This window comes from Chroicocephalus ridibundus, chromosome 1, assembly GCF_963924245.1.
Source record: "Chroicocephalus ridibundus chromosome 1, bChrRid1.1, whole genome shotgun sequence".
Classification (NCBI taxonomy): Eukaryota; Metazoa; Chordata; class Aves; order Charadriiformes; family Laridae; genus Chroicocephalus; species Chroicocephalus ridibundus.
In genome coordinates this window covers 105376715-105404384 of record NC_086284.1, presented here as the reverse complement: position 1 = coordinate 105404384, position 27670 = coordinate 105376715, and the positions used below count along the sequence as shown (strand labels likewise).

The following is a 27670-nucleotide window of genomic DNA, read 5'->3' as shown; positions in this document are numbered from 1 at the left end:
CAATGGAACATGGCCGGCAGGTTGTTTTCAAAAGACCGTTGAATATGAGGTCAAAGGGGGTGCTGGAGATCAGGATCTGACTGCGACATAAATGTGCGTGGAGCTTACACAATGCCTGCCTCCTCCTGACTCTTGTCTGCCTCTGACCGGTGCTATTAGTTACGTCCATTCATACGAAACACTGTGCTTGGTTTTCGAAGGCTAATGAATCTTCCTTAAACTCCTCTGTCTGGTGCTCCCCTCCCTTCCCTTGTGCTGGTGCTAGAAGAGGCTGCAAACTCAAAGTGCCAGAACGACACTGGTCACCCAGATACCAGGATGATGAAAAATAATTTCCAAAACAGGAGGAGGATGCTGGAGGCACAAGCAAAACCTATGAGCTGCAACATGGCAAAGATGACAGTTTAAGTGATGCGGACATCATGAGGTAGCTGCACCAAAACCTCTGTATCAGACAGGGTTGAGAGGAGCAAGCTGATCAGGAAAAGGAAAATGCCTTGTGACTTGGCAACTGCACTTCATAACATTTATGCTCTAAACTGTCTGCCCGTATGCCAAAAATCCATCTAAGAAAAAAACCACACTGGCTATTTTCCCTTCATGATGATCTGTCCTCTGACGGATATCTGTTGTGGGGAGAGAGATGGCTGGTGGAATGTGAGATCCATTTAAGGAGTGAATTGTGCAAAGAATACGCATAGGAAAAAGCCAATGGAAACTGTGCTGTGAGCATGGGGATGCACTGGTCCCTGCCGGTCCTGTGTCTAAAGCAGCAGAGGCTGACGTCCTGCTCGTATTGCCCTGCATCGCTTGCATAAACTCAAGCTACTTCAAGCAGGAATGTAACTTCAACCACAACAAGATGTTAGTGCGGTGGCTACACCTGCAATGAGTGGGGTTGCCTTTTAGGAGACAGGAATGATTCTCCGGGTGAATTTATCATTTTACCTGTCATATTTTCTCTGTTCAAACGTTGTGCCAAACAAAGCATCTGAGCATGTCTGGTGGTACTGTTTGAGGATGTGTGGGTTACTGTGACATCTTAAAGGCCAAAGCTATTACAGGGATAATGTCTGTATATTGCGCAGCAGAACAAGGTAGTTCATTTAGGGAAATACCTGTTGAATCTGGAATTCTGTGCCTTCCAATGCAGCAATCTTTGCTTCAGTTAAGAAACAATTGTCTAGACATGTGATCATGTAATTCTAAATTTCCTTTTTTCTTCTTCTTATTTAAAATTTTTTATGGAAACTTGTTGCCACAGCTTCTCAGTCTGTAATGCATACCATCGCTAATGAGTACAACTGCAGTGGGCTGTAAATAAAGACTCACATTTAGAACATAAATGCAAACAGATTGGCTCTTCCTTCCTCCCTCCCTCAAAACCGCAAAGTACGACTGGACCCCAAAGTCACTGCCATTTCCATTGGTTCATCTGCAAGTGGCTTTCTGTGGATGGCAAGAAACACAACAGCACTGGACAGGGATGAAAGCATGGGTATTAAAAGAAGCGGATGCTCTCAGCTCCTCACAAACCGGAGTGGGGATGCTGTTTGGCTGGCAACTTTTTCTCCAAAGGCATATTAAAGCCTCAGGTTTTTTGAAAGCCTCTTTCTCGCATTTAACTGCCATGTCGGTGGCCTCCCCCTTAGCTGTGGTGATGGAGCTGTACCTTTTCCAATATTGCAGGGTTATTTTGCGATCCCCAAAAGGCATTTTTGTTGCCACACCAAATTGACAACGGAGCTGGTGCTTTGTTCAACTTCTTTGCAACTTAGGGGAGACAGAATGGAGCTACTGCAAAAGTGTCTCCACAGTAATATTATGCACATGAACACGTTTGCTTGTTACAGCTCGCAGGTAGTGATCAAAGTGCGATCACATGGAGAACTGACACTGTAATACATCACTGTCAACAAAGGGAATAGACTACATGGATCCCTGCGTAAACAAGCTATAGGAGACAGAAACTACAAATGAAAGGACAAAGAACAGGCTTTAGACTGAGGATCCTTGGACAAAAAATTGGGTGGATCAGCCCTGATGAGTTAAAATGTTGAATGCTGCTTTAGCAGATTGTTTTGAACATCCAAATAGAGAATCTTATTTAATTCAAATGAGCTGAATTTTCAGTGCTTAAAATAAAATACTGTTGCGAAGATAGGACTTAAAGCAGTGCCTGAAACCAGGCTCTCCTATTCTTCCTGTTAATTCAAACAGCCATAGTCTCAGGTGTGAAGAAGTAATGGTTTTAACGAGCTATAATCTGATCCTTTTGTGTACTTCATTCATTACATGGCTTTTAGCACAGCACTATTCAGTGCTTCCACAACACGGCTGGCAGTATTTCCTAAAACCAGATAATTGTAGAAAATCTGATTGCTTTGTGTTTGCTAGCAATAGATGGCTTAGCTCAAAGTTGTTTAGCAAACACTTAGGCTCATCTTGTAGCTATAATGTAAAATCAGTATAGTTTACTTTTTAAATGTATGTTGCATTTGCTATTGGTGATGACTTGCACATTCTGCATCGCAGCATTGTTGTAGTATTCACCTTGTGGCCTTAGCTTTTCAGTATATATTCTCACAGATTTGAGGTGTTGGGTTTTGGGTTTTTTTTACTTTATTCCTAAATCAGATGAAAATTCAATTATTTTGCAACTGTAAAAAGGTAGGTAAAACTTTCTCCATTCTTAAAATGTTCTTTCATATAGAAGCATGGGTTTGATATTTTCTTCCGATGTTTGCTTTCGTTATGTGAGAGGTATGCAGTGGGAGCGCACAGGAAGCCAAAACCAGGAGATAAACTTAGTGAATTTAGAGAGTAAGCACATCTCCCTAATTACGTGTTGGTCTGTGTGCTGAAGTGTTTCCAGTTCCCTGCTCTGTCACAGATGTCGTCAGCGACCTGAACTAAGGCTCTTCATCTTTTTGGACCTGAATGTCTCTATGGCTCAAAATGTGCGGTGGCCCTTCCCTGCCTTTTGAGCACATTGATAACCTCTTATATACCGCAGCCTGGGACAGGCCAAGTGCTGCATTAATGAAGACTGTGTAAGTGCTTAAGGAAATGAAAGTAGTTTGTATGTGTAGAGTTACTGTCCCAAGTTCCCTGCCACAGAAGAGAAGTATGCCTTGAATGTTTTACCCTGCTGTAACCCTCACGATACTTTTTTCATTGCCCAAAGTGCAATGTGTTGTATACTTAAGACAGCCCCCCGCCCCCCGCTTTTCAAATGAAATAGTGTCAATACAAAAAGCCAAGTTAATGTTTTTCCTGTAATTGTAGATAGCTACATTTATTATTTAAAATTAAATCCCTCAGAAAAACATACAGAAAAAGGATTATAGAAGTGTATTAATGCTTCTTCACTATATGTAGATATGATTCCATTACGAAAATCAGATTTCAAGATTATATTAATTTTGAGTAGACACTTTCGAGAGTGTTTATTAGACACTCCCTGAAAATATTCTGTTTTCAAACTGTCTCTAGTTTATAATATGTGAAAACTGCAGCACCAAATTTCCTGATTATTTATTGAAATTAGACTTCAAAACATGAGTTCCTCTTTTGCTTCTAGAATATCTTTAACAAGTTCTTATATATTAATTAATACCGGCAGTGTCTGAGGTTTTTTAAGCTTGTGTCCTTTTCATTCATCTTGCTACTACTATTGCAATTAATCAGGCAATACGATTGTAGAATATACTCAAGATACTTTGATCTCAGCTGTAAAGGACAGGTATAAAGGCAAGATTAGTCCTGATGAAGTTAAGTGACCTTGAAATAAATTCTGTGATGGTGCTACTATATTAGGAAAGAGTGTTAGTTTAAAAACTGTAATTTAGCTCAAGCTAAAATTATTTTTATGATTCTAAGAACAGGTAGCTTTAAATTTCAGGAAAAAATAGACTAAGAATTGCTTTTTCAGTGACTCTTCTGTCACTTTTGCAAGGTCTGTAAGACTGCTTTGAAGTTGCAAAAAAAAGAAAGCTGCATTGCTTCACTCATATTCACTAAGAGACAAAAAACAAAGCATGCAAGGTTATCAAGTGGAAATACGAGTAGTAACAGTCACATGCAGCCTGGGTAATGAGACTGAAGGTCTGCCACAGATTGCCAGTCCAGATTCAGCACTGCAGCATATATGATGCAAGTCACGGCTCCAGCTGGCAGCGGCCACCAGCTCAGAGTCTGGGATTTCAGCACACACAATAAAATTTACATATTGCCCGTTTCCTCATCCAGGTTTCTTCCAAACTGCTTTGACACATCTGGGCTGCTAATTGTGTGACTCCCTTTGGTGGCCCGGTTTCAAGCCCACAGTATTCATGTGTCTTAATTTACAACAGAACAAGGTAACAAGCCAATATAGGATCACATAGTTAACGTAATCTCACTTGCACTTACTGGTATCACAAGAAATTTAGGAGACTTCCTTCAAGACTGTTAAAACATGGTAGGTAGACTATTCTTCCTTGTCAAAAGCATTTAATGGGAAAGGCTAACTTCATTCTGCAGGTAGACAGTGGTGTTAAGTTAAAAATTTGTGTAAATAATATTTTAACTGAACTGTTTCTAATTAATTGCATGCAAATAAGCACCTTGGGCCAAAACTGAAATGTAGCTGCCAGAGTTTTCACAGGCAATCTGCGCTCACCATAAAATGGTCAGGTTTTCACCCTTACTGACCCCCGGCTGCTCCGCCTCATTACAGATGCTCGAACACCCCTGAAAATAAGGCTGCATTTATCTAGGTGGGTGAATACGCATGTGGTCACCCAAACCGATACACCTTAGTTCCAATAATCAGGGTCCTTTCACTACCTACTAAGCCTATAAAATTGCATTTACCAGTATTTCCTAGCTTACTGTTACATAATTAGAAGGATGAGCTTTCATTTTAGCTTCAGCTTCATATGTATCACATGGACACGAAAACCTTCTGGCAGACTGACATCTAACAAAAAGGCACTGTACTTCCTTCACAGAGGGAAGCATCACGAACTATAAAAATCCATTAAAAGGGACTTATTTAGAGAATAATGATAGTGTTGGTATACTGATGTTAAGATGGGAGTGAAAATATACAGGGGTTTCCAGTGCGTAGTCAGAATTAAAATACCAGAGGCGCCTTTGTCCAGAAAGTAACAGCTGTAAGTTGTTTTACATCTTGGAGGGATGAACTGAAATTCATCCATTAATGTCTAAAGAAAATGGTAACAATTTTTAAAAATGTTCCAGCTAACTTAACATGTGTTACTTATCTGTTTCTCTTCCATGAACCTCCTTCTTCGAGTGTCGAGATCCACGTCCCAAACACTGGAATCAGAAACCTTCAACAACTGCTCAGTCACAAGCTCTTTTCCACAATTGCACGCTTCGTTTTACCTACAGACATAAAAGGGTTTGGAAAGCGCCGGCTCTTTTGTAGAATTGCAGCAATCCTCAGATACAAACATGCTCTCATCTACAGACAGGGTGTTAAAGCAACTGAAAAATGGTTGAGTTTTCCTCCATCACTGTTCACTGAAAAAACACGGCTCCCAGTCTTGAAGATTTCAGGCGTAGATTTCAAAACAGTTGTAACTGACAGCGCAAAACAGTAAAAGTTACTTCACACTGATCTATCCTAGTGGATACATAGAAAAACAAAACATAGCAGAAATTTGCTCTTTTTCTCTATTTAAAAGGAAAATATTCTGCGCCATCAGAGTTGTCAGAACTTCCAGGGGTGTGGCACAAGCCAGCTGCTGGAGATACAGGGCTTGAGAATGTGAGAAAAAGCAACAGGGTAAGTCCTCACATCACGAAGGTATTCTGTTGAAGAATTTATGGGAAATCAGAACTCTTGGGACAGTTAAGGCAAGGCGGGAAAAGCCAGTAGCAATTGTGTTGTAGAGGCAGACCTTATCAGGACATTGGGTAGTGTTTGAGGAAAAGGGCTGTGCCAGTGGTTAAGTCCTATGGAAAGATATAGGTGAGTTAAGGACCCAAAACAAACTTATGGAACTCTATTCTCCTAGGCAATAGCGAGGAAATCCTAAAAAACTTGCCTCTCGGTACTGAGACCGCAGGGGCTATACCAACACTAGTACTGCATGAAGTACATGTATGATACTGACTTTTATTTCCTTGTTCCCAGTCAAATCCCTCACACCATTCCTCATACATAAAACTACATGCAATCCTGGCCACAATAGGATATATTTATACACCTTAGAAATCTTTGCCCGAAGATACCCAAGAGATCAACTGAAACTTCTAGAAGTATAGCTCGCTCTATATACTTCAATGTAACTCAAACTGGCCTTGTTTGTTTAAAAATAATTAGGTTGTGCAATTGTTTGGCTCCATTGCTTTTGAAATACTGTATGCTGGGCTACATGAGGGGCAGGATGATTTTGAGCTCTAACTGGTCAAATCAAGGAACATCGTTTACTGTTACAAGAGCACCTTCTACTGCCTGGGTAACGGCATTGTGTTGGGAATGCTAAATCTTAAAAGACAGGTCCCTCTGAACCTTCAGTCTCATCAGTGCCTTCCTAAAATGTTTTAAAGGATGATCTCATGTATAACGCAGCAAAGCAAATTATGTAGATTTCAGACTACCTGTACTTTTAGAAATAAAGATTCTTTGAACTTCAACTCAAAATCCTGTGTATTTCCATGCTTATATTCCCAGATCCATACAGATGCTTTCCCCAATTTGTCATAGACTGTACTTACATTGAATTTCTAGGTCCTGTTTCAGTTCATCAAGCATAGCTGTTAGTACTATTTCCAATTTTGATGGAGTAGGGTACCACATACCTCACAAACTTCCTATTAATAAAGCAGTAATTTTAATTACAATATGTTTCCAATATTTAGGCATATGAATTTTATGTTCTCAAGGAACAACAGTGTCCTGCCAATCTGTGCACTAAAGGAACTGTAAACATTGTTTAGCAAAATGCTACTACAACCATCAGATACATTTAGCCATTACAGGTTTATCCGCCACGGAATACTGGAGCTTTTCTCTTCTTTTCTTCCTTCTTTTTTCTCCTGTCTCCTCTTGATAAATCTGCCTGCATTAATATTGAGTATTCTCACCTAATACCTCTTTCAGAGAACAAACGTCCATTCATGGGCTGTATGTTAACTATTACGTTAAGAAATTCAATTGCAATATGACACCAGAAAGAAGCTCTGACCTTAATAAACCTCATGGACGCTAAGTGGGATGACTCGGCAATTGAATGCAAAACAATAAGCTACAGAAATTGTCCGTTAAATCATTCAGTGGTGACAAGCTTTTGTGTCTTGCAAAAGACCACATCATGGTATTTCCAGCCTTTCCATGAGTTAGTTACCTATTTCTCCACTAATATCAGGAACCACTGCTACAAAAAACAGTGTACCGTAGGCACTTGTGCTAATGGTCAATACCCTCAGTGGTCCCCTAATCACTAAATGATTGCCATGAGGTAAAAGAGAGGCTGTTTCCTCTTCAAAATCTGTTGAAGTTTTCTACTATACCTCAAACCTCCCTTCAGTTTCATCCTGATGCATTTCCACCTCTGGTCTTGACGTTTGCTCTGCAAGCTCTCTCACACAGACACGCAAAGCAATTTTCCCCAATTACACCTGCGCTTCCCTTGTAATCTGTTCCTTCAGCGTCCCCTCACCCACACAGGCGGTTTCACCCACCAGGGACTTTAGGGGCTGACTTGCGAAGTCTGCAGAGCCTGAGCTCCTTTCTGAAGGGGATCAGAGGGAACTGCCAGCCAACATTACTGAGCAGCAACTGTAGGAAGAAGAAGAGGATGCCGACATTTAGAAGGGCCCAGCATCCTGAATCAATAGAAGACTTTGTGGGCCACTTCTTGAAGATAGATTTCCCCTTACAGGAAATAATACTTTTAAAGACACTGAATTCCAAAGGTTTATCAAAAAACACCAACTCCATTTCAGGTCCCCCTCTCTGCCAGTTTATATGTAGATAATCTACTCTCTTTTTTAAGGATGAATCTAAGGAATCTTGAAAAATCTAACCGAGGACTCTGTCCCAAATGGTTCCTATTTCAGACACGCCATGCAAAAAGCAGCCTACACAAAAACTCAAAGAGCTTAAAAACTAATATGCGTGGCCATCTGCAAACAAGTGAAAAAAAAAAGAGATTTTTGTTCTCAGAAAACCAGCTTGGGACTGGCACTGCAATGCATCTATCTGATTCTGGTTTTATTCTGTCGTCTTTGAAAGTAAGGCTTCCAGAAGCTGTTCCACGAATATTCTATCTAATGGTGTGCATAAGCACTTGGAGTTTATTGTATTGTTCAACTAGGATGCAACAAGATAGCCTTGTGTATACACTACTGTCATCCCTTTGCATAACAGTCCCCAGCGCACCTATGCACTAAATGAGAAGGCTAACGAAATAATTTTCAGAGATGAATATTCAGCAAAAACCTCAGCATCTCATTTTTGCATAATATTTTCCCTAATCAAAATTCAGCCCAGTTTAGCTTTTCTCCCTTTTCTAAGAGTGTCTGGATAATATCAAATACTTCCACAGTTAGGCTAATTCTGCTCTTGTGTGAGTGAATTCATTTTGACATCATGCCAGGCTTGGCATCAGTTTTGGGTACATACCACTGGGGACAGGTGGAATTTCAATAATAACTCTTGTCTCCTTGGTTGTGTTATAAAGCTGACCTGTGGAATCCAAGCAGAGGAAGCAAAAGTGTGCCGAAGTAAATTGTATTTTATAGAGATTGAACTTTTTTATTCTTGAGTATGTATCTTAAATCCTGTAGACAAAACTAGTTTTACCACTTTTTACATCGTGAATCATACAGAATAGTGATTTGCTTTTACAACACCTATTTCCTTTGCCAACTTCTAAAATTATGCTGCAAGAGCCCGGATATAACAAGAATTTTATAGAACATTTGTGGAATAAAAAATTTGAGGAATTACTGCAGTTTGTTTATTTCTTTAAAATGAACTGCAGTATAAAGCTAGTTACACTGCACTTAAAATATTTCCCCATATGCTCTTAATAAGTAGTGCCGCTGCACGACACTGCTATGAAATGGATGAGGGTGACCATCTGGGGCCGTTTCTCACACAAAGGGAAATGGCTGAATAATTTCATTATTTAACATGACTGCCGTAATTAGCCAAGATGTAACATAGTCGTATAATTACTCCAAATATAGACTTTCTGAGACTTCGAAGAGCTTGGCTGGCCGTTCATAAAAATAGTTTCGTTCCCCCCTCCCACAAGCAGTTTAGCAATACGGGCTAGTGGCCGCTCCGCTCAGTCTATTTTTGCCCCTGTGTGTTTGTGCATTGTGTGTTGACAACTGTAGCATGTTTGTACTACAAACCGTGCTTTGAATGAGGGCTTAAATGTGTTCAAGTTCTCTAATGTGCAAGGAATGTTGGCAGGGCTAGAGAGAAAAAGAAACCCTTTTAAAAAAATCTTCCTGCATGAAGAAAGAAACTTTTTCTCCGCAGTAAATGTGATGTGAATAGAACAGAAGGACTAATTGTTTTCCTTTTGTTCTGGCACATATGTTGTGAATCGGGTGTGACCATATTTAACTGCAGCATCTATTCAAATTGGTAGCAAATAATTAAGCATTAAATAATAGTTTTATTTGGGAAGGAACTTTTGTGCAGCCCTTGCTGTAGATTTCAACACGTACTCCTCGAGTGGAACACTTATTCAGTCGTTATGCCCTAAAATACATAATATATTTAGATACAAACACACACACACACACACAGAGCAGACAACTCAAAGGTAGGTACTCTAAGTGACATACATGATAACAATCTTTCACCACAGGTTACTGCAAGGAGAAATCTCTCTTCTCTCTGCCTTTGGTGGAAACAACAAAGAACCACGGGCTTAAACAGAAATGAGAGCTGTTTAGGATAGGCATTTTGAAAAGTCCTTTCTAATTTTTCGGTAAAAGGAGAAGTGTAATAGATTGCCTACAGAACTATGGAGCCTGCATCATGGATATCTTTAAGGACACACCATGTAAGTGTGTGTCAGGAATGATCACAGTGCTGTTTATCCTGCCTTGGATGGCAGGGTGGACTGCTGTGGTGGTATGGAAGCGGGCATAATGGCAGATTTAAGCAACTTTTCTATTTCCTCAAGAGAAAATGGGTCAGAGAAGACCCCTGTATGGTCCCTAACTCTACAGGCCTCTTCAGGACTCCTTTGCATCAAGTGTTCCACATAGGTTTGAACCTGCTCAGCAGTACGCGTAGCTCTCCCTCACTACTCCCGCTACTCTCCATGGGTCCCATGCACCCGAATTTGCAGGTGGTCATCCAGAAAGAGACCAAAGCTGTCGTCCCTGTGACAGAGCGGCAATGGACCTGCTCTCCCACCATCAGGAGGGGAGGACTAGGGTACTTCTTCTGGATGGATGCTGCTCAGGCCTTTGGCAGATAATTTGGGGCAAGAGTTGCTGGTCAGAAAAGGCAATGCTTCCTTCCATCCCTTGTATGCACTGTAAGACAAGGCAATATATTAGGAATATCCCTACATATCTGCCCTGTTTTTATGTTCTTGTCCAGACATCTGCTCTTGTCCACAGCCAGAGACAGGGATTTCATCCAGGGAGTTGACAGTGCTTCAGGCAAGGCCAGGGGCATTTTACCAGGTAGCTGTGCCATGCTACCACCCATCCAGACTGAGGTATGGTCTTATGCTACAGGGGTGGCTGTAAACACCACGGGCTGCCTGCCCCATGCCAACATGCAGCTACCTACAGTGCCCGCACACCCATCCCACCACCGCGGTGGAGGAGACAGCGTGGCCAGACTCAGTTCTCCATGGGCAGCAACAGCCCACCAACAAACACAGCAGTGCTCCTTCCTTTCTACCTGCCCCCCTCGCTGGGAAGACATGACCCTTCGTGGATCACGTATGTGAGAAGGGAAGCAATCCTGCACGCTGGCTGCTGAGCTCCTGCAAACCTCCAGTCCCTCAAAACCAAGGGGCAGGCTCGGTGCCATGCTGGCTCTCTGCAGTAGAGGACATGCAGCAGCAGGCCTGCAGCTCTGCTGCAGATGGCACCAAAGGTGGGTGGCCATGTAACTTGTGCTGGTGGGAATGCAGAGGAGGCGAGAAGAGAGTTACCACATCTGGAGTTACCTCCTGGAGTACTGCTCTGGAGTCCTCAGCACAAGAAGGACATGGACCTGTTGGAGTGGATCCAGAGGAGGCCACGAAGATGATCAGAGGGCTGGATCACCTCTGCTATGAAGACAGGCTGAGAGTTGGGGTTGTTCAGCCTGGAGAAGAGAAGGCTCCAGGGAGGCCTTATAGCAGCCTTCCAGTACCTAAACAGGGCCTACAGGAAAGACGGGGAGGGACTTTTTATCAGGGCCTATTGCAATAGGACAAGGGGTAATGGCTTTAAACTAAAAGAGGGAAGATTTAGATTAGATACAGGGAAGACATTTTTTACAATAAGAGTGGTGAAACACTGGAACAGGTCGCCCAGAGAGGTGGTAGATGCCTCATTCCTGGAAGTGTTCAAGGTAAGGTTGGAAGGGGCTCTGAGCAACCTGATCTAGTTGAAGATGTCCCTGTTCATTGCAGGGGGCGTTGGACTAAATGATTTTTAAAGGTCCCTTCCAACCCAAACTGTTCTATGATTCTGTGATTCTAACTGACTGCTCCTCCTTGGCCAATAACTACTGAATACTCAGAAACTCTTCAGCCCAAGCTTGCCTCTCCTCTGACTGGGGACAGGGACAGGATCTGCACCGCGCTCCTGCCTGGCATGGCACTGTTCCTCTGGCCATCACCCACCACATTCAGGGCAAGGAGGAGACCCCCCAAGCAGCATCTGTGTAGAGATGTCTACGGGGGCTGCACGGAGGGAGCTGGGCACACAGGCAGATGGGCTGTCTTTGATGTACACAGCAGTCACACAGAAAGGCTCTCCTGCAGCCCACATCTCCAGGGGGACTGGAGTCAGACTTGTCACATAACCCTCCTCTGGACCTATGAGCCAAAGGTCCCAGCTCCTCCATAATCCTCAAGCACTCCCCTCCCACTCCATCAGCTTTGCAGGTGAAGGGTACAACACACACAAAAAGCTGCACATCTACCAGGAGCACTGGCACAGCAGTGGATGTGAGTGGCAGGGAGCAGGGATCCTGCAGGATATCCCAGACAGATGCGGCCTACACCCCGACTCACAGTATCCCCATCAAAGCCTGGCACGCAGCTGATGAGGAGCTTCCAGTTCGGTTTCCTCTAAAGTGATGCCCATTCAAACATGCTGAAACCACCCCATAAATTGGATAAGTGCGTTTTAACCCCCCCCCCCCAGCTCCAGAATAAATTGGTAGCATGGGTGGAGCCTTAACACACAAATGTTAGGTGAGATTCTCCTTTATTCCTCTGAATCTTGTTTTCTATGATACTTTTGGTTTTCTTTCTGTGAATTCCTCACAGCAAAACATGTTAAGCAAGATGATAAAGGCCCCATCAAGGCCAGGCTGGATGGGGCTTTGAGCAGCCTGGTCTAGTGGGAGGTGTCCCTGCCCATGGCAGGGGGGTTGGAACTAGATGATCTTTAAGGTCCCTTCTAACCCTAACAATTTTACAATTCTATGATTCTATAATAATAGGGATAATATGAAATTTTTCTGTACTTTTTGGACCAGGCTGTCATAAGTAGTAAAACATTACCATTAACAATAAAGAAAAAATATCAATATGAAGATCTCCAGACAAACTGCTTACTGCAGAGATATCCATTACTTTTACGGCAGGTTTCCAGTGATTTTAAAATACATTGATTTAATGCACCTTCTTCTTCCTTTATATTTCTTCTTTTGCGTATAATTTGCTTTACATAATTAAACCACACTAAAATAAAATTACGGTTGTAAAGCGTGACATTCAAAAGTTAAGGAATATAAAATTGAAATTCACCTAGGCAATTTTAATTTAATCGCCCAACCGCATGTATATTTTTGTTGTCTAACTGCATGATCATTTAAATGTATTTTCTCACAGGAAAATGTGTTTTGTTAATGTATTAAAAAGACAGTTATTCTGTCTTCTGCATCTTCTTTCTTCAATGTGCTTTTTAATGTAAATCATCAAGTAAAATCCTCTTAGACCTAAAGAAACAGCAAATTGTTTATATTTTTATATTATGAAAATGTAGTAGGGAAACTTTCAATAAAATGTTAACTTTTTAAAGAGTTTAATGGATTTTTGGATGCAGTTTATGTTGCATGCAAATAGTTCAAAGGGAGTGTTTATAAAGTTATATATAGCGTATGAAGAAAGATGACTCTTCTCGTTAAAAAGTGCTCTTGCCATAACAACGATCCTTATAAAGTAACTGCATTTTGATGCTTTTGCTTCTCTTGGGAAAGCTTGTTTTCCTTTGCTTGTTCCGTCTGCATCTGCACAGAGCCAGAAATTACACTGGAAATAAAACATTTAGTAGCTGTTTTATTTCTGTTCCTGGGGTTTTTTGCTTCTCAGACACGGCAGACCTGGGAATGCTGGGAAGACATTGACATCGATTGTTTATGGGGAAAAAAAAAAAGCCTTACATCTTTCCCTGGTTATCTTCCTAGTTGGTTAAAATACAACAATTCCAGTTTCTCATGCAACAATGCATGCATAGGTTGATAGAAAACCGAAATGAGAAAGCCACACAGAATGGAAGAAGATGGAGGATGATCTGCAATTTTAAATTAAATAAGGTCTTGTCTCCTTAGCAAAACCATTTACAAACATGCCGGAAATGACTAAGAATTAAGAACACAATGGGTTTTTTTGGGTTTGGTTTTTTTTCTTTCCTATTCCAATGGATGTCCCATTGCCTCTGAGTGAAGAGCAGACAGCTTCAGAAGAGCTGGCAGGGAGCCTGTCACTATCCCAGGTGGAACAGGGGTTCCACAGTGAAGCAAGCCATGCCAAGCCTGGCCTCTGACTGCTACCTGCATGAGGCAGAGCCAGGCTGGCATTATTCAGCCTGCTGATGACTGGGGAATTAGTTTTTTCCTACTCCCCCTGCTATGGAGTGCTGGAGATGCTCAGGGATGGATAGAGAATAAGCACCCTTGCCCAGGTACTTCTGATTGCGGCATTAGCAGCAGGATAAATTTAAAATTCATCTTTAAATAAGACGCGTGGCATGTGGCTGTCTATTTGTGAGTGGATTCGGGAGGAGAAGCGCATGCTCGGACCCGCTACCTTTTCTCTTTCTCCCAGCGTACCCTGACACAAGCAGGGCCCTCGACCCACTCGTGTGCGCCTGAGAGATGCAGCCGGACCGCTTCAAAGTGTAAATGTCTGCACCCAAGAAATGCCCCGCTCCATTCCCGTGCCCCCTGAGGGCACACTGTGGTGCCATGCCCCGTGCTTCCTTCCAGGTTCCACATGCGAGGCAGGAGGCAGCCTGCACATCAAACTGGTATTTTATAACGGACATTCCATATATACCTTATTTGAGGTTATACAGCTTCTGTTCTACAGGAGGGTGGTCTGCGCTATAATAACTAGCCTCCTTGGCCTTTAAAACCGTTATTTCGCAAAGAAAAGTGTCATTGCTTAAATAACTTCTACAGACATTAACTTACATGGCTAAAGTAATCCGGGCTGTCTTTCTACTCAAACTCCTGGTTTCTTGTTTGTTCCTTTTTGGAGGGAAAAGGAAGTTTAGTTGGATCCAAATTTAACAGTAAGACCTTTGACAGCGTGAAGTATTTATGTCTGATTTCAGTCATGGTTTTTGTGCTGTTTCTTTGTTTTTCCAGCACTGCCAGTTCAAACAGCTGTAGAAAGGAGTATCATATCACTTATTTTTCTTCCTATTTGTTTCTATATCTGGAACTCTGATGGAGTTCCTAGTGCTCGTAAAGGCAACTCTGGTTTATATACCGTCATCAAGTGTATAAACATCACATCCTTAGCACAGACAGAGAAGGAAAAATGGTCTTCCAGAATGAACACTATCATCAGCATTAACTAGAAAAATCTCATCTTCTAATTATAACGCCATACATGGCTATTCGTAAGGTCTTAGGCAAATCAAATCACATCTCTCTGCCTCATAATCTCCATCTATAAGCTGTAGCTACATGCAGGAGTTAACTATGTGACAGGTGGGTAGGGAAAAATAATTGATGAGCAAAAACCTCCCCACTCATTTTATACCTTTGTAAAAGCATTCTTCTGATTTGCATCATTTCCAGTCAAAGGAGAACAAATGGTACTTTGAAGAATTACATCAAGGCAAAATATTGTATTTGGCATTTAAATTCAAAGTTGATAGCTGTTTTAGAAATGCCTGAACCAGACAGACAATGCCAAACGCTACATTTTTCGTATTTTGTTAATATTCTTCAATAATTGCTCCAAGACTCATACAGAGAAAACAGTGCACAATGAAGGCTGTTACTAATACTTTGATCAAAGTCATATGATTTGCCTTTCTGATTTTTTAAAGTTTCAGAGCTGGTTTTGCTTTGTTTTCAGTTGCAGGAGCTCTCGATGCAAAGTACCACGTACATATTCGTCACAGCTCCTGAGGTTTGTACATGGGCTATGTAAGTAATAATAATCAAGGTGCAGTAAATTTCCTGATGATTTAATGACCGGCTGGGAGGAGGTGAAGGTCAGCAGCACAGCCAAGGATCATTAACCCAAGCTGGTCATTAATCTCAAGAATTTACCTCATGCCAAGGTCAGTATTGTTATTTTAAGCTGGAAATGAAAAAAAACATGGCCATATGAATTTTTATTTGATAGGTTTAACTGTAACATCTAACATATTTTAGAAAAAACTAATTTTATTTGGGAGAATTACATTAGCTAATCAGACCACCAGCCCACCTTTTAGTGTTTGATTAGTTTCGCTTTCTTTAGCATAGGTACTGGACTATGACAGGCAGAAAGGATTTATAACATTTTTCTTCCATGTGCAATTGCTGTGGACCTATTAAATAGTGGCCTTGTTTACCTATTTACACGTTTTGATTTCCATCCAAAATTTTATCTCCTACAGCTTCCTGAAATCTCTCATAAAATATTTGTTTGGCTGAACATCTCTTCAAGTTATTAGAGTTTTGAAAGTGATGTTTTAAAAGGTCATTGTTTGTATAGTGGGGGTATTACAGATAACGAGAGGGTGTCTACAATTCAGGGGGCATTTACTCCCTTTAGAAAGCAGTACTTCCTTTAGAAGAAAAATAAAATGGCGATTTTGATATCTAGCTAGTATTCACATTTGCATTTATGGTCATCTAGCATTTAAATTAACACTGCCAACTAATCCTCTCTGTAGCTATTCATCCTATTTCTATGTCAGTACATAGATGCTGGGCTTAAAAGACTTCAGAAAATTCTCCCTGATTAGGAAGGACCCAGCCATCAGCTCAGCAGCATGCTTCGTGAGGGCAGAGTCCCACACACGCTTTCCTGAAATAAGTCTCCAAAAAAACCAGGTGCTGCCAGTTCTTGCATCCAGGCACCAAAAGCACCCCAGGAGATCAAACATCTCCCAACTCTTCCAGCACATTGCAATTTACGGTTAATACAGGCGACAGTTGAAGAAAACATGTATGGACTCAGTAAAAGGAAAAGAAATCGCAATTTTTCTTACACAATGGAAGCAATATTTCGGTCTTTCTAAAGCAAATAACATTTTCCTTGTCTCAAGGTGGAGCTTGCCTTTTGTCTTACAATGTTTCTTCTTGCTAGGAAATGTGTGCCCTGTGAGTTCCTCCTTAATTTCTCAGTCTTTGCAGCTTTAAATCTCCACTCTTTTATTCCCCTCTTTGCTTCCAGCTGGGGATTTGCTGCTGAAAGGGACCAAATGGATCTTTGAGTTCAGTCCTCCAAGTTTGCGCACAACTGTGCAACGGACACAGATCTACAGAGCTTTGACTACGCTTGACCCAACTAACCACAGATCACAAAATATTTTCCAACATTTCTGACAAACTTTAGCTCGGCACGAAGAGACCAAAGTGAGAGTGTAATGAGCTACACAAAGAGCACAGGAGTGACAAGGATCCATTGCAGCAATTTTACTTGCTCAGCTATATCCTGTTTCCAGCTGAGGTCAATCTGCAATGCTTTAGAGCATGGCTCACCAACCAGGCACCTTGAAGATTTTAATACAATTCTAAATCACCTCATTTATTCTTACTGACATATGTTATGTCTCTACTTGTAACATATTTTTAGTATTTCCTTTAAAACATATTAACAGGTGTGCATGTGAAAAACGGACAGCTTAAGGAGGTTGTTGCTGCTGGACAAAGACTCAATTTGAGTGTAGTCCAATGAAAATGTTACATTATTTAGCCCTACAAGCCAAAAAAAAAAAAAAAAATCCCCAAACCTCACATTCTGATTGTAGATCAAGCTAACTCAGCCCGAAAGAAGCTAACCTTCAGGCTCCTTCCCACAATATATTTAGTTTCTTCTTTCAGTCATGCTTTTTTGTATCTTCTCCTACTTTTCCTTAAAAAAAACCTAGGAAACATATTTAAAGAAAAGTCTTTTTTCAAAGTTACTTGAAAACCTGCATAACCCATGAAATCCAGGATTGTTTCATTATTTATTAAGTGCTAGCAGGTATCTGTTGCTATGGAAAGCCATAGCAAATGTGGACTCCCATCCATCGTCCTTAGCACTAAGTGAGACTATGTTGGTGTCACTCTTGACTGTCTTTACTGTGACAAAGTCCTTCATTATGGGCCAAATTTTGCTATTCTTTTTTTTGACTGAACGATGTATGATTTCAGAAACGACTCTACTAAAATAGCCTTACGTGAATATCTGTGACTTGAACTTTTAAAATGTATACTCCATGAATCATTTACAATATATACAGCTATAGACAACATATATTTTGCATAACATTAGTGTCTTTTTCCTAAGTCTGACAAGATGCTTTATTTATATAGCCCTCAAGAAAATCTTTCCTCTGTGGTGCCTGATGACGTATTCTATCCAATACCTACTAAGCTTGCTACATCAACACCCAATGTTTTGGTAGACAGCTGCCTAACCCCCCAGCTTTTGAAGCATGACTGTAATGGAGTATCAAATGTCATTATGAAAGACCTTTCAAGGTTGCTTTGAAATGAAAATCCTTTTTAATATCCCTTTATTAGATTTTCATACTAAAATACACACAGGGAAAACTGCCACACAAAAGATAATTACATGATGATTTTGTTTAGTTTTTTAGTAGTCACACTTTCCTTTACTGGCTATATGAACACATTAAAATTGTCCAGGAAATAGTATAGATAAGAACACGCTGGCAAAATGTTAATAATATATCCAAACAAACAGACAAAGAGAAACAAAACATTTACAACTGCAAGAACCACAGCCTGCCTAATTGAGTATGTGTCAGTGTAATCAGTATGGGCAGTGTCAACCAGAACACTACACAAAATCCTCTACAGGGTGGGTGAGCGTTTTCCCTGACATTTTTACAAGCACGTTGTGTAATAAGCAAGTTTTCAGGTGAGAACCAGGAGGACCAGTTCTCTGTCAGAAGGACACGAAGCGATGGACACAAGTTGAAACAAGAGAGGTTCAGGCTGGATATAAAGAAAAAGATTCTCACCCTGAGGACAGTCAAGCAGAGGAACCTGTGAGGTTCAGCAGGCTCCATCTTCGGAAGGTTTCAAGCCCTGCCTGGAGAAAGTCCTGAGCAGCCTTGTCTGATCCCAGAGATGGCCCTGCTTTGGGCAGGGGGTTGGACCAAAGAGGTCCTGAAGCCCCTTCCCGCCTGAGTGACTCTTTGATCCTATACTTAGAGGCCTTTTAATAGAAACAGTGAGATTAAAAAATAGAATAAAATCAGATCAAACCCTCAAACATTTTCACAATGTTTGGTAGTTCTTAGGGAACAGTCTCTAAAGATTACTCAGTTCAAACTGAATCACTTTGCTTACAGTTTCTCCTGGAACTCCTGGTGTAACCTGCCTCAGCGAGTCAACGGAAAATTACATTTTTTCTACTAACGACTCTCAGCAGTCGCTCTCAATGTAGAGTAACCCCATTAGAATTAAAACTAAGTGCATAATGTTTGAATGACCTGACCGTTTAATAAATCTTAACTCTAAATGCCATTTGTGGACACAGGCTTTTTATTTGAAGCAAAAGAGTTAGTGTCTTTTATTGCCTGTTCCTTAAATAAATTGCTTCAAACTATTGGCTTCATTTACATATTTTGAGAATTAGTTCTATTACTTAATTATATACTGTGCAAAAAATGTATTTCTTGCCTTTAAGGTTGTGGGTTCTGAGAACTCACCCAAAGTTTAAATTTATTCACTTCATACAATGTAGTTTTCAGCATTCACTGCTTTAAAAGCTTCAATCATGTTTTATTCTTATTCTTCCCTTCTCTAGCATCTAATCTGTTCTCCAGAAAGTCAGGGTCTTTCCCTGGTTTCAACAGCTTTCCATCATCCATTCATGAGCTTCTTTACAAAACAAATACACAATAAATATGATTATAAATGTATGTAAAAATATATCATATATATCATCATGCAACATATATTGTGTATACCAAAGACTATTTTATATAAATCCATTATATAGATACATATGCTTGTAATATTTCCGATTCTATTTTCTCTCCTACTCTAACCTAAGCTATTCCTATGCTATCTGTTGCATTTTTAAAACAGATTTTCACTGATGTTCCATGTCAGTGATGGATTTTGTGAAGAGCGACAACAAATTTACTCTGAAATGTATATGGACAATTGTAATTTTTCTGTCCAGGTTTTCTATCTTTGGTTTATGAACACTAGAGTAGCTATGACTCTGACGAAGTCAATAAAGTTATAATAACTTAAAATAGGAAAGATTTAACATGCTGTATTTATACCTACTCAGATGCCTATAATAAGACAATATTGGTGTTTATTATCATCTTCTCTAACACTGACTAATTTAAATAACCAACTGACTGTAGTGTTGCTGTTTCTCTCTACAGTCCTGTACAATGTTAGAAATATTTGAGAAAATTTGAGCAATTTGTCAACCTGTTTTTATCCTAAAAATTGAGCACATATTCTTTAATTTCCTTGTTAAACCTTCTCTAAGCCATGAAGGATGGTGTTATCTGTGACTAGCTCATAGACTTCAGTGTTCTATCAAACGAGGAGAGAAAGACTTAGCAACCCAGGAGCTTTCTTAAAGAGATTCAGGAAGAACTGTCCCTCCTGGGATAACTTCTGAATTTATTCAGTCACTTCTGCTTAGCTGTTCGGTAAGTTCTGTTTCACTGCACTTCCAATGGACTGACACATATAGAAATTATTCATTATTCATGTAATGAAAATGTAGTTCAGCCTGAGTTCTGAAACAGGTTTTCATCCTTTTTCGAATGTGTTTGCTGAACATGTATCCTAGAAGAATTTTTTCTACTGTATACAGCCTTGGCAGAAATGACCTTCTAGCCAGTATGTTTTTCTCCTGTATCATATTGCTCGCTATAAATATATATATTCCATTAATAATGTAATTAAAAGTCTCTATTATGTATGCATGTATTCAAACCAGGTATTTCTTTGGTAAATTCCTTGACGTGATCCTACTGAGCCTGACTGCACCACAATTTTTCTATTTGTAAAAGACTCAAAATCAACCCCTTACACCTCCCTGTAGGTGATGGTTCTAGCTAAAATATACAAGGAATACTGCTACATTTTAGCCAATCATGATTTTGCTGACAGACTAACACGGTGATTAGAGTAGTCCACATTCCTTTTAACCTTTTTAAAAAGGATTCCTGATCTCTTATAATTGTCAAGAAGGAATATTGCCTTGTGACTGCACATCATTTTCCTTTTCTTTTTCTCTCTGAATTCTCCATTCAAAGTTTTGGAGACAAAATAAGAAAGCACACTCAAAACTAAAAGCCATGATAGTCTTCTCTTCAGTATTTGGGCAGGCAGGAAGTAGGGGAATCTCTTATCTTGCTAGTTTGGTTGTCAGAAACCAATGCAATAAAACATTTTTTACCTCTAAAAACTTAGTTTAAAATGGCAAGACAAAGCATAAATGTTCTGAAAATAGCTGAAGGAGCCAATCTGCCCTCAGACGTGTTGTTGTAGGTTCCTGGGGAAATCAAACATCATACCTACCCACTGAAGGAGGCAACGTTGGTAACGCAGTTATAAAAAAAAGGTCTGCTACAACTCTGCTGCTTAAGATGGTGTGCTTTAAGATGTAAATGTTAATCAAAGGTCTTGATCACTTGTGACTTAAAAATGCCAGTTCCATTTTTTTGCATTAGCAGTAGGTTTTTCCTAGGTGTCTGGCCTACATCCAGTTAAAACAACTATATATGACTAGTTACCCAAACATTCTCTTTCTGCTCAGTTGATTATGGTATTATTCATTTTCTCTCTTGAAGTGTTGAAATACTTTTGTACACTATTAAAAAGTTCCTTGTCTTCTCCCTGAGGTAGCTGCATTTCAATGATGAGTGATGTAATTTCTTCAATAGAATAGTTGGTAATTGGTTTGTAAAGTTTAGAATGCACTCTGGGATCTTTTCAGAAGGGCTATAAACATGTATCCATCATTCTTACTCTCTAATATGTCATCCCTGGACCTTTCCTTAGCAGGTCTAAAAATTCCACAGCTGTGATTAAACATTACCATGCCATGGTGTATTGAAGCAATGTCATGATGTAAGGGCAAGAATTTTCATCAGTCCGTAGGGAAGCAAGGAAGTGAAAACAGATTCAAGCTATTCACCTTATAAATACAAAAGAACAGTGTGTAAAAACCAGCATTGATTCATCTGATAGTATCTATGAAGAACGGGGAGTCAAAAAGTTTTACTGGAGTATAAACTACAAGGTTTGGCTTTTCGTATGATTAGGGAACTCAGTAATATGATTAGAAAGGGAAATGTAATTGGGAAATGTGACACTTGGAAAAATAAGGTAATTATCCAAAGACTACAAATTAGTAATGCCCAAGTGTTCTTCACATCGACAGTGGCATAGTTTGTCACTTAATAGTCAGGAGAGCAGTAAAAGATGATACTACTTTTGACTTTGCTAAGTAATGAGCATGTTACTTCAAGGATGTCAAGGAAAATAACCTTACATGACTGATCACGGAATAATTTCATGTAATTAAACAAAGGATAAACAAAAGTAGGTCTGTAACTAAAACTCACTATCCTAAAGTGTCAGTCTTTAATAATTAAAAGAATAATTGAATGAAATAAATCAAAATATGGAAGAGATTTCAGGATGTGAATGTGGAAGAGGTCTTAATTGCTTCAGGTCAAAAGGGGGTGAAAATATTTGATTATGGTTAAAGATGGAAGCATGGGAATGAATGCCTGCAAGAATATGCTTCAAACCTAATTGGTTAAATAACTTATCACAAGCAAGATATATGAATATGCACAGTGTCAAAAAGTAATAGAAAAAAAGACTGATCAGTAAGAAAGCTATGTCTTAGAAGCTAAAAAATACAATGCAAATTAAGAATTGTTAAAATCAATTTGAAATAGTCTTAATGAAGATACTAAAACATAGAGCAAAAAGGTTTGCACGTGTTCAAAAAGACAAGGAGGAAAGCAGCAGGACCTCTGTACTCTTAAGCTGGGATAACAATTACAAACCACAAACGGGTGATGATTTTGGCCATGATGGCAAAGGCAGTACATCTTGCTACGTTACTGCAATGGCTGTCTCCATTTTTAAACATGAAAAATGAAGCACAGTGAATCTGCTTAGACTCCCATGCAGCTTTTGATGTAATGTTACATGGAAAAGTATGAACTAAGCTCAAGATGATGAAATTGGCAGAGGAAACACGAGGTTAACAAGAAACTAATAAAGGTTAGATACTCATACATCATACTGAAAAGGAATAGTATCAGGTTAAAAGGAAGTCGCTAATGGTGATTTCCTGAAACATCAGTCTTCGGGCTGATTTTACTTAGCGTTTTTATCAATATCCTCGACATCACTCTGATGACAACACGAAGTCAGCAGACATCACACAGGGGGAACAGAATGATCAAAACACAAGCAAGAGGCATGCAAAGTTGACTGGTAAAAACAATAAACCGCTATGGAATTATCACTTTATAGTCAGTTATTTGGAAACAATTAGGAAAAACTGAGGACAAACAGCTGATACAAAATGGTAAGAAACCACTTTTGCATGGAGAATGCAAACATGATCCTGGGATGTACCAGGAAAGTTCCAGGAGAGATAATGAAGCCAGTAAATTCTGCAAAGCATCAGTAAGGCATTACCTGGAGTATTTTGTACAAGTCACATTCAGGGTGAAGTCCAACTTGAATCCATAAAGTCTAAAAGAGTGGTAAGATAAATTAAAATAATGTCTTATGACAGGAAACTTTTAAGAGCACTTCTTATTTCGTCAAGCAAAAAAAAAAGGCTGATGAGAGCCTTCCTTTGTCTACAAATCCATTAAGCAAAAACTATGAAAAGAACCACTTAAAATTCATACTTGCCAGAAAAGTAAGTGAGTATAAAATCTATCACCACCACATTTAGGCTGAGAATTACAAGGTTTCTAATCATTATAACACTGAAGTGTTATAATAGCTTTCCATTAGAAATATTGACGGCAAGAAACTTAGCTACTTTTAGGAACATACTTGCTCAGAATAAGAAAGAGATTATATGATGTGTTTGCCTGCTGGACTACATAGATAAAGAGATTTCTTCCGGACCTCTCTTAGCAGTTCTGATTTTGCAGTGATCCTGGTGGCTCCACTTCCTCAAATGCAGCAAAGCCGGAGTATTCCCAGGTCCAGCACAGGCCTACGTCTCTTCTGGGATGAGGATGACAGACGCAGCCATGAAATGTTTGAGAAGTTTACAATGCAGACCTCTAAGGGCTGACAGGCAGATAGGAAGTTATGGGTTAAGCGTCGCCGTATGAGAAAAACGGCACTGAATTCCAAATGGGATAGAGCCATACAGCTTAGTTAGTGTAAACAAATGGTTATGATTCCTGTCACGAACAATTTTTCATTTCCATAAAGCCTAGTTTAATAACACGGCACAGGCACCACTGAAAACGGGTATATTAGCTCTCCAACAATTTCCCAAAATTGAAATAGAATCTGTTTTGGCAAAAACAGTACAGTTGTCTACCAAGAAAAACATTTTAGGTAGTTATATAAGCAATAAAAATAAATGTTTTATAAAATTCACCCAGAAGGACTTATAAGTATTAAAAAAAAACAATAATAATTAACCAGATTTCATGAAGTATGAAATAGCCAAAAATAACAACCAGTACAGCTGAAGAGGGTGAAGTCATTTCTTCTACTGCACTCCAAAGCCCGACCACCTGTAGAGATTAAAAAAATATATTCAAAGAACTAATTTTCCTAATATGGACACAGTGCAAAATTCTGTCTCTTAACGTGACTTCATTTTGCCAAAGTAATGGAATTTTATGCAAGCTTAATATTCTTTACAAGTACTTGTTCCTCTGGTGCAGCAGCAAATCACTGGGAAGACAGATGAAATGAAGGAGTATCTACCGGGTTTCCTCTTGCATTTAAAAAAATGGCATCGTCTCCAGCCAGGCTCCTGCTCCCTACTGCCCCCTGAAGCAGCCTATCGTGTTTCACTGATGATCGAGGTAGTTTAGGCAGAGCAGGCAGATTAATGTTCACCTCTGTCAGAACCTGCCATTCTGACACAAACGTGATAATCCTGTTCTGCATCAGCCAAGCGATTCCCAGTTAAGCAAACCAATAGTGTCTTCTCACAGGCTAACATCTCATTTAGCCTCTCTGTGGACACCATGTTGAAAGACAGAATAACTCCTATCAGAACAGGTTTACAAAAGAGCACAATAAGCACATAAATTAGGGGTCAACGACGGTTAATTTTGTTGGCAAAACGAAGGTTGAGATAGGTTATGACAACACTTCATATGGGGGAATAAAAGAAAATAACATTTTAAACTAAAATGTAAAATTAGTAAAAGATCAGGTCCATGAATAAATTTACTCTGGAAACTGAAGGTTTCTGAATTTCTAGAATTGCTTTACACATTAGACAGTGGAGCAAGGAACCTATGCTGTTTTAAGATAAAGCTTGATGGTTTCATTTCTGTTACAGGACAAAGATGATCCTTGAGTTAAAAACTCATCTTTGGATCTCTGACTATTACTCTCTGGATGTCTGACTGCATTGACTTACCCCAAAAGACTCGACATAAAGGACACTTGCTTACTACTGGCTGATCATAATTCTTTTTATATATTTCTGGTGTAGTAATTATGATTCTATAAAATTTCTGTTGGCTACTTCAAGAAGTGTTAGCTTTGAGGTTAAAGAGTAGCATGTTGTTTTTACTCAGAAACATGGAAGGTGGGCAACAACTAAATGTACTAACACTGACCTTTCAGCTAAGTCTTCCAGATACCTGGCTGGTGAGCTGGTGTCCAGCACTTCTGCCAGGTAATACCAGTCACAACATCTGCAGGGAGAATGGAATTGTCCCCTGCTGTAGGAGTCATGGAGATTCAGCAATTGCTAATCTTTTTTTTTTTTTTTGTCTACAGTGTGCAGGCACAGTCCTTTCTCTAAGAATTTACCCAAATGAATTTCTTGTTACTGCAAGGACTAAGTATATTGATGACATCTTTTCTTCCTCACATGGGTATGTGGAATAGATGTTCTGTGAACTTTTAGGACAAAGTATCTGTTTCCCAGTTCTTTCCAATGGAGGGTAAAAGGTGACACCCCTATGAAGGAGGAACTCCCTTTCTGTGTTTTCCTATACTCCTATGGAAAGCTGACCTACAGTGGGTACAGAAATAAATGGAACAAACCTTCCTTCAAAATGAGCTAGCTGCATTTATGAATGATAAGCTGATCAAAAATCAAGTTCTTCTGCTGTAGGAATGGAAGATACCCTCTGTTTTACAGAGGCCATTTACAGTTGCAAGTGAAAAATGGAAATTGCTTATCTTTCCCTAGTTCCAGAGCCAAAAATGGAGGCTAGCAAACAAGACACACCTCAACTCTTAAATGTACTTAAAGCACCAAAGATTAATCTACTGTATCTGTCATGTTCTTTTTTTTTTTCCTTCTTTTCCCAAAAATGTTGTTGTTTGAAATTATTATACAAATAACGCTTTAAGATTCTGGCCTGTTTATTAGCATCAGCCTTTTCCTTTATTGACCTATCTCGCTCTCAGAATTTGAGTATCCAGTGCTTTAATAATTGAACACAGGCATTTCGTGGGAATTAGAGCTCGTACCCCTCTCTCTCCTGCTTTCAATCAGAATTTCTTTTTTTCATTTTTGTTTTGTTGTGCAGAGCAGATTATTAATACAATCTTTCCTCTGGATTTTCCCCTCAATTCTCAGTTTTGCACTTTGCACAGTTTTGCACAGTTTTCATTTGAATTTGGGAGTTCAGAGGATGCTGAGGATACTGTCAAGTGTCGCTGGCGAAGAATCCTAGAAACATATTATTTTCTAACTGGAAAAAAGAGCTTCATTTAAGTTGAATATCAATGTAAGTCTTTCCCCTGTGTGCTTTGCTGTAGAATTGCCATTTAGAAACTTCCTCAGCGTGCTTGCAGCCCAGAAAGCCAATCGTATCCTGGGCTGTATCAAAAGAAGCATGGCCAGGAGGTCGAGGGAGGTGACTCTACCCCCTCTACTCTGCTCTTGTGAGACCCCACCTGGAGTACTGTGTCCAGCTCTGCAGCCCTCAGCACAAGAAGGACATGGACCTGTTAGAGCAGGTCCAGAGGAGGGCCATGAAGATGATGAGGGGGCTGGAGCACCTCTCCTCTGAAGACAGGCTGAGAGAGTTGGGGTTGTTCAGCCTGGAGAAGAGAAGGCTCCAGGGAGACCTTATAGCAGCCTTACAGTGCCTGAAGGGGCCTACAGGAGAGATGGGGAGGGACTCTTTATCAGGGAGTGTAGCAATAGGACAAGGGGTAACAGTTTCAAACTGAAAGAGGGGAGATTTAGATTGGATATTAGGAAGAAATTCTTTCCTGTGAGGGTGGTGAGACACTGGAACATGTTGCCCAGGGAAGTTGTGGATGCCCCATCCCTGGAGGTGTTCAAGGCCAGGCTGGATGGGGCTTTGAGCAGCCTGGTCTAGTGGGAGGTGTCCCTGCCCACGGCAGGGGGGGTGGCACAAGATGATCTTTAAGGTCCCTTTCAACCCAAACCATTCTATCGTTCTATGATTCTTTTGTTTGGCTTCCTGCTAACTTGTGCGGAGGTGGTACTTCTCACGATGGAAAGCAATTAATCGGGGAAGTGCATGCAAAATAATTAGCGAGAGTAGCAGGTCCCTTTCCCATCAGCCTTCAGCTAGAGCCAGGTCACCTCCTGTGGGGATGGCTATGTATGCTTGCACTGACTTAGCAAAGATTTTTAATGTTGGATCAATAGACTCAGTACGATGAAACCTGATGTTGGGATTCCACTGAAGACGGCAGTTTTCACTGGAAGTTAACGCTTGAATTTCGCCGATAACGAGGACAAACCGCCCTCCTCAGCCGTTGAGGGGCCGTTAGACTCGCGCTAGGGGCGGAGCCCAACGCGGCGCTTCCGCTCAGAGCCCGGCCGGATGGGCG

The 27670-nt window shown here is 40.2% G+C and overlaps 1 long non-coding RNA gene across 1 annotated transcript in view; it reads right to left on the bottom strand.

Annotated features, from left to right (window-relative positions):
* Window positions 1-24036, bottom strand: part of LOC134525429 (uncharacterized) — a 60079-nt gene extending 36043 nt beyond the window's left edge. Inside the window, exons 1-2 of the long non-coding RNA XR_010073784.1 lie at window positions 23774-24036; window positions 23330-23386 (exon numbers count right to left, since the gene is read on the bottom strand). This is a non-coding gene — a long non-coding RNA (uncharacterized LOC134525429). The remainder of the gene's footprint in view (window positions 1-23329; window positions 23387-23773) is intronic.
* Window positions 24037-27670: the final 3634 nt, after the last annotated feature.